The 5,740-nt window shown below is 36.1% G+C and overlaps 1 non-coding gene across 1 annotated transcript; it reads left to right on the top strand.

The window, feature by feature from the left end:
* Positions 1–991: 991 nt before the first annotated feature.
* TRNAV-UAC (transfer RNA valine (anticodon UAC)) lies at positions 992–1,063 on the top strand. Its single transcript has one exon. It is a non-coding gene; the product is annotated as a tRNA-Val (tRNA).
* The last annotated feature ends 4,677 nt before the right edge of the window (positions 1,064–5,740 follow it).

Raw genomic sequence — 5,740 nt, forward strand, 5'->3', positions numbered from 1 at the left:
GCTCACTTTTCTTAATTTAGGTGTTTTTCTTAGTACTATTTTATGCACATATTTATCTTTAAGAAAAGTGCATAGTAGAGAAGGGTTCTATATTTTGAGCAGGGGACACTCTTCTAGGTAGGAGGTACTCTATTCTAGGGAGCTTTTGTCATGCATGTTAGGTGCTTTATCCTAGACAGAGTTCCAAGTCCTTGCCTCCTTGACAAAGTCCCTGCCAGACAAGACACCGGTGGATAGAGTTCCAAGTCCCTAAATTTTCCAAAAACCCACCTGACCCTAGATATATAGCCTAAAATCCTTTACATTCCAGTCATCTCTTGGCTGTGATTTCATAGAGAGAGCCCTCTTTGGTTTGGTAGGGCTAGCTACCAAACTAAAAGCTTGGTCTGTGGTTACCTCTGTCGATCTCTTCATCAGCCTAGGACATTATGGAGGATAACAGAGGGCATGACAACTAGGGAGTGTCAAGGTGTTCTAGTGAATGTAAGGTTCCCAAGTAATGGAAAAATGCAATGCTAATTGTGAAGTCATGACTGCCAAGGTGTGTTAGGGAATGCTAGGGCATGCTAAGATGTGCTAGATAGTATGAAGACATGTCAAACAAGCTAAGATCTACCAAGTGCTAAGGCATGCCAAGATGTACAAGGGTTCCAACTCCTTGCCTCCTCTTCTTCCATATGATATCCACTTATGACATTTCCTTTGCAATATTTAGTGCATTTGATAGTTATAGGTAATTTATAGGTTATAAATGTCTTCAGAGTTTTAATTCTAATTGAGTATTCAACTGAACATATTTATTCTCTTATACATAACTATTTTTCCCTCCACCCAATTTTCATAACTTCAATAACCATTAAGTAGGGACCTACATCTTCAATGTTGCTTTGCTTGTTTAGTAAAATATTGCTGAGACTTTAATTATTGAAAGTTGTAGAATTTACAATTTATGAAGTTTCAAGGTCTAATTTCAAAAAATATAATTCTTTAAAGGGTGCTAGCTCAATGGAAGAGCACCTGCTTTACAAGCAGGAGGTTGGTGGTTCGATTCCATCGTGCCCTAACATCCATATGGAATGGCGACGATCAATTTTTGGTGACAAAGGCTCTTTTGACCATCACTAATGAGATTTCGTGACATTTTTCGACCCTCACCAAAAATATGAAATGGTGATGGTCAATGAACGCCACCATATATATGCATCAATAGTGACGACCTCAAAGGTCCGTAACCATAAATCGTTGTTGTTGATATGAAATAGTGATGGTGATTGTCTGTCATTATAGTCATTATTCGTGATGGACATTGAATGTCATCACAACACCTATACTTCTAGCAATGCGGCTTTTGGTGACAGTCAATGAACGTCACCATATATATGCACCAATAGTGACGGCCATTAAAGATCCATCATAATAAATCATTGTTTTTCATATGAAATGGTGACAGTCACTATCCTCATTATAATCAATATTCGTGATGGACCTTGAATGTCACCATAACACCTATAGTTTTGGCGATGCCACCTTTGGTGATGTTCAGTTTTTGGTGACCGAGGCTATGGTCCGTCATCATTGCTCATATGCAATGGTGACAGTCGCTATCTGTCATTATAAATCATTATTGGTGATGAAATTTGAATGTCACTACAACACCTATACTTTTGGCGATGCCACCTTTGGTGACGTTCAGTTTTTTATGGTGGAGGCTATGGTCCATCACCATTGCTCATATGAAATGGCGACGGTCGTTATCCGTCATTATAAATCATTATTGGTGACAGAATTTGTATGTCACTACAACAACTATACTTGTGGCGACGCCACCTTTGGTGACGTTCAGTTTTTGGTGACGAATGCTCTTTTGACTGTCACTAATGAGCTTATGGTGACATTTTTTGCCTCTCACCAATGTCCTTTTTCTTGTAGTGCGATGATGTTTTCCGAGTACACATACGAAACAAACACCATCTCTGCAAGATACCATAGGAAGACCTGTCACCATATTTTATTTACATATATTTTGAAGGGAGCGATAGTTTAATTGACCAAATTGCTTATGCCAAAGTTTGCTCACTTCATCATTATGAGCAACAAATACTAAGGGAAGAGTTGATGATCCAAAGTTTTTAAACTTATACAACCTTGTAGAATCATCAACAATGCTAGTAACTAAAATATTTCTAGGATCTCTTAGGTCCTTAAATACAACATCATGAGGTGAAAATTCAACGGTTTTACCTTCACCTGAATGAGTTATCTGATACATAGATAGAATATTGCAGGATAAGGTAGGAACACATAATACATCATTAAATTGACCATTGTCTAGATGAATAGTTCCAGTCCCTACAACACTAAGAGATCTATCATCACCAACATAGATATTTTTGTGTTACAATCATTTAAAGAAGAAAACATCGCTTTGTTTTTGGCTATGTGTTAAGAAGCTCTAGAATCAATGAGCCACTCATGAGAATGAGAAGAAGAAGATACATTTAGTGCATAACTAGACCGAGATGCTTGACAACCACATGCAAAAAGTGTTATTCCTGAAGACAAAGTTAAAGTTGAAGAGTGCTTCAAATGGATGTTATGCTTCTTCATGGTTGCTTCCAAGGCTTCCATCTTGTTAAAGCTTTTGGATTCTAAGTGGCCATCACGATTACAAAAATTGCAATGTCTATCGGTCTTCTTCCCTTTGTTTTTATTTGCCTTATCATTTTGTTGAATTGATTTTTCATTTTGAGACTAAAAATGCTTAGGACCCTTGTTTGTTTTAGGACTATTCTTTTTAGGATGATGCTTCTTAGGATTATTTGAATTTTGTTGCTGTTGGGCTGCTAAGGCTTTCTTAGAAGAATTTCCAGTATTAAGAAGACCAAGATGTAAGAGTTTTTCTTGTTATCTTATTAAAAAATCACAAAAGATATCAAAAGAGGGGGGCTTGTAGTCTTTTCCTTGAGAAATAAAGTCTCTAGTAGAATGGAAGGTGGAAACAAACACATAGTAGGATAGTCCTAACTTAGTAAGAATGGAATAGATAAGGCTACCATCTTCTTTCTTAACCTTAACACCTTCCAAGAGAAGTCTAAGTGTGTTGAACTTGGAAAAAAAATATTCAATGGAAGAAAAATTGTTGGGGTCCAACGTAAGAAACTCATTTTCGAGTTGATGGGCTCTACTTTCATTTTTAATTCCAAAAACTTTATTGAGTTGTTTCATTGTTTCATCCAGGGTATCAATTTCTGCGATATGGAATCTAAGGTCTGGAGAAATAGCCATCCCTATCAACCCACGTGCTTGATCTTGCTTATTTTCTCATTTGGCTTGCTTATCTTCATCTTTAAGTTTAGACTCTTGGCTTGAGGCTATTCTATAAAGACCTTTACGTCTAAGTAAATCCACAATGTAGGATAACCATTGGAAGTAGTTTGTGTTGTCTAGAATAACTAGGCATGGAATTTACATTTTAAAAGAAACCGAAGTTGTAGATTCTGAACCTACGTGGTCTAGTGGAAAGATCTCGAAAAATTAGGCCGATTAAAAAAAATGGCTCTAAAAACTGCTTCCGGATGAAGAAGTTTTGAGTTTTTGAAGAAAAATTGTTAAAGATGTCGATGAACCACGTGAATGTTGGGACCCACACCCCCAGCTGCCCTCCTTTCCAAACTTAATATAATTAGCTCACTTTTAAAAGAAAAGACACTACCCACTTTTATAAATAAGTGAAAGCCACTTTTACAATGGTACTTTATGAACTATCCACTAAATTGTAACTTAAATAAAATATAAAGTGACTTTAAAATTATAAGTGACTCACTTTTTATAATGGGTGATAACACTTTTACATAAAATAACTTTAAAACATAAGATACATGTGCTTTTTGAAAAAACAACTCAACAAAAAGAAAGACTATAACCAAATACCTCTATTCTCATAAAGTAACTACAGACCAAGTGAGCTAGTTTAAAAGATTAGGAATTTTTGGAAAGGAGGAAGGGTTTTTTTTTTTTTTTTTTGAAGAAACATTGTTGAAGATGCCGACGAACCACATGAATGTTGGGAAGTGAATGATAATGTTATATTTAAACCCCGCACCTCCCTTTCCAAACTTAATCTAATTAGCTCACTTAAAAAAAAAGGAAGATTACTACCCACTTTTATAAATAAATGAAAACCACTTTTACAATGGTACTTTATTAACTATCCACTAAATTGTAACTTAAATAAAAGATAAAGTGACTTTAGAATTGTAAGTGACTCACCTTTTATAATGGGTGAGAGTACTTTTACATAAAGTAACTTTAAAACATAAGTTACATGTGATTTTTGAAAAATCAACTCAACAAAAAGGAAGACTTGAACCTAAGACCTCTATTCTCAAAAAGTAACTTTAGACCAAGTGAGCTAGTTTAAAAGGTTAGTAATTTTTGGAAAGGAGAAAAGTTTTTTTTTGGCTCACTAAAGCTTTGGGGTGCATGCTGACTTTAAAAACCCCTTTTTGCCTACGAAAAAAAACAACCACACAAACCAAACGAACACGCAAAAATATCCAAGCCTTACAATTTAAAGTTAGATATGGCTTTGCTCAAAGTTTCTGATTTTCCGAGATCACACTAAGGCACAACGGAAAAGAGCCTACACATGAGAAAAATCCTTTCTTTCTCTTTTTGGTTTTCCCAGATCACACAGAGTTGGAGGGCAAAGAGCTTACGCAGAAATGAAAAGTATAGATCCGGTAATAAAGAAAATGATGACTATAAACCAAAATAAACAGAGAGATAAATAACTATAATTGCAAATAAAGACTGTATACTTCCAGATCTTAAAAATGAAGTAGCTAGGGCTACCAGGAACCTTTTTGCGTAAAACGAAAGGGGTTCCTCACTGGAACAAATGATCTTAACACAATAGAGCAGTCCTCTCGGCTTGAAAGCGGTTAGAAATAACAGATCTAGGAAATGACGGTTGGATATAGTTGTATCGACTTCAGATTTGGATCACTAACGGATGTGGTCCTCGAATATCTCTGATACCATGTAAGGATTTACAGGGTAAGTTCCTTAGATAGAACACCAAAGGACACCACTCACAAACAGATCACGAATCAATACATCAATATTCTTAACATGGTTAAAACCCTCAAAGAGGGAAAAAATCCACGGTATGAGCCAACGCGACCACTTCAGAAAATTTATTAATGTAACAGAAAGAAAATTTACATAAGCTTCTCTCATTAATGATCACCTAACAAATGACCCTCCATGTTATTTAAATAGAGATCATGGACCAATCTGGTGTTAAGCCACAGATCAAGTGTCGGTAACCGAGGAGAGAATGAACGTCTTCTTTATCGTCTCAAGCTTCAGTGAATTATGATCCTGACACCTTTGCAGAAGCTGCAGGCCATCCAGATTGGGACATAGCTATGAATGAAGAATATCGTTCATTGTTGGAAAATGATACATGGGACCTTGTTCCTCTTCCAAAGGGACAAACACTTGTTAGATGCAAATGGGTTTACAGAACCAAGTTTGGACTAGATGGAAAAGTTAATAAACATAAAGCTCGTCTTGTTGTTAAGGGTTTTTCACAAGTTGAAGGCATTGACTATACTGTTGACAAAATGAACTCTATCCACCTTGTTCTTTCCCTTGTTGCCTCTTTCAAATGGGAATTCTATCAGATGGATGTTAAATGCACCTTCTTGCGTGGGGACTTGCATGAAGAAATCTA

This window comes from Pinus tabuliformis, chromosome 1_2 (assembly GCF_031772625.1).
Source record: "Pinus tabuliformis cultivar Carrire ecotype Pingquan chromosome 1_2, CPIR1, whole genome shotgun sequence".
Classification (NCBI taxonomy): Eukaryota; Viridiplantae; Streptophyta; class Pinopsida; order Pinales; family Pinaceae; genus Pinus; species Pinus tabuliformis.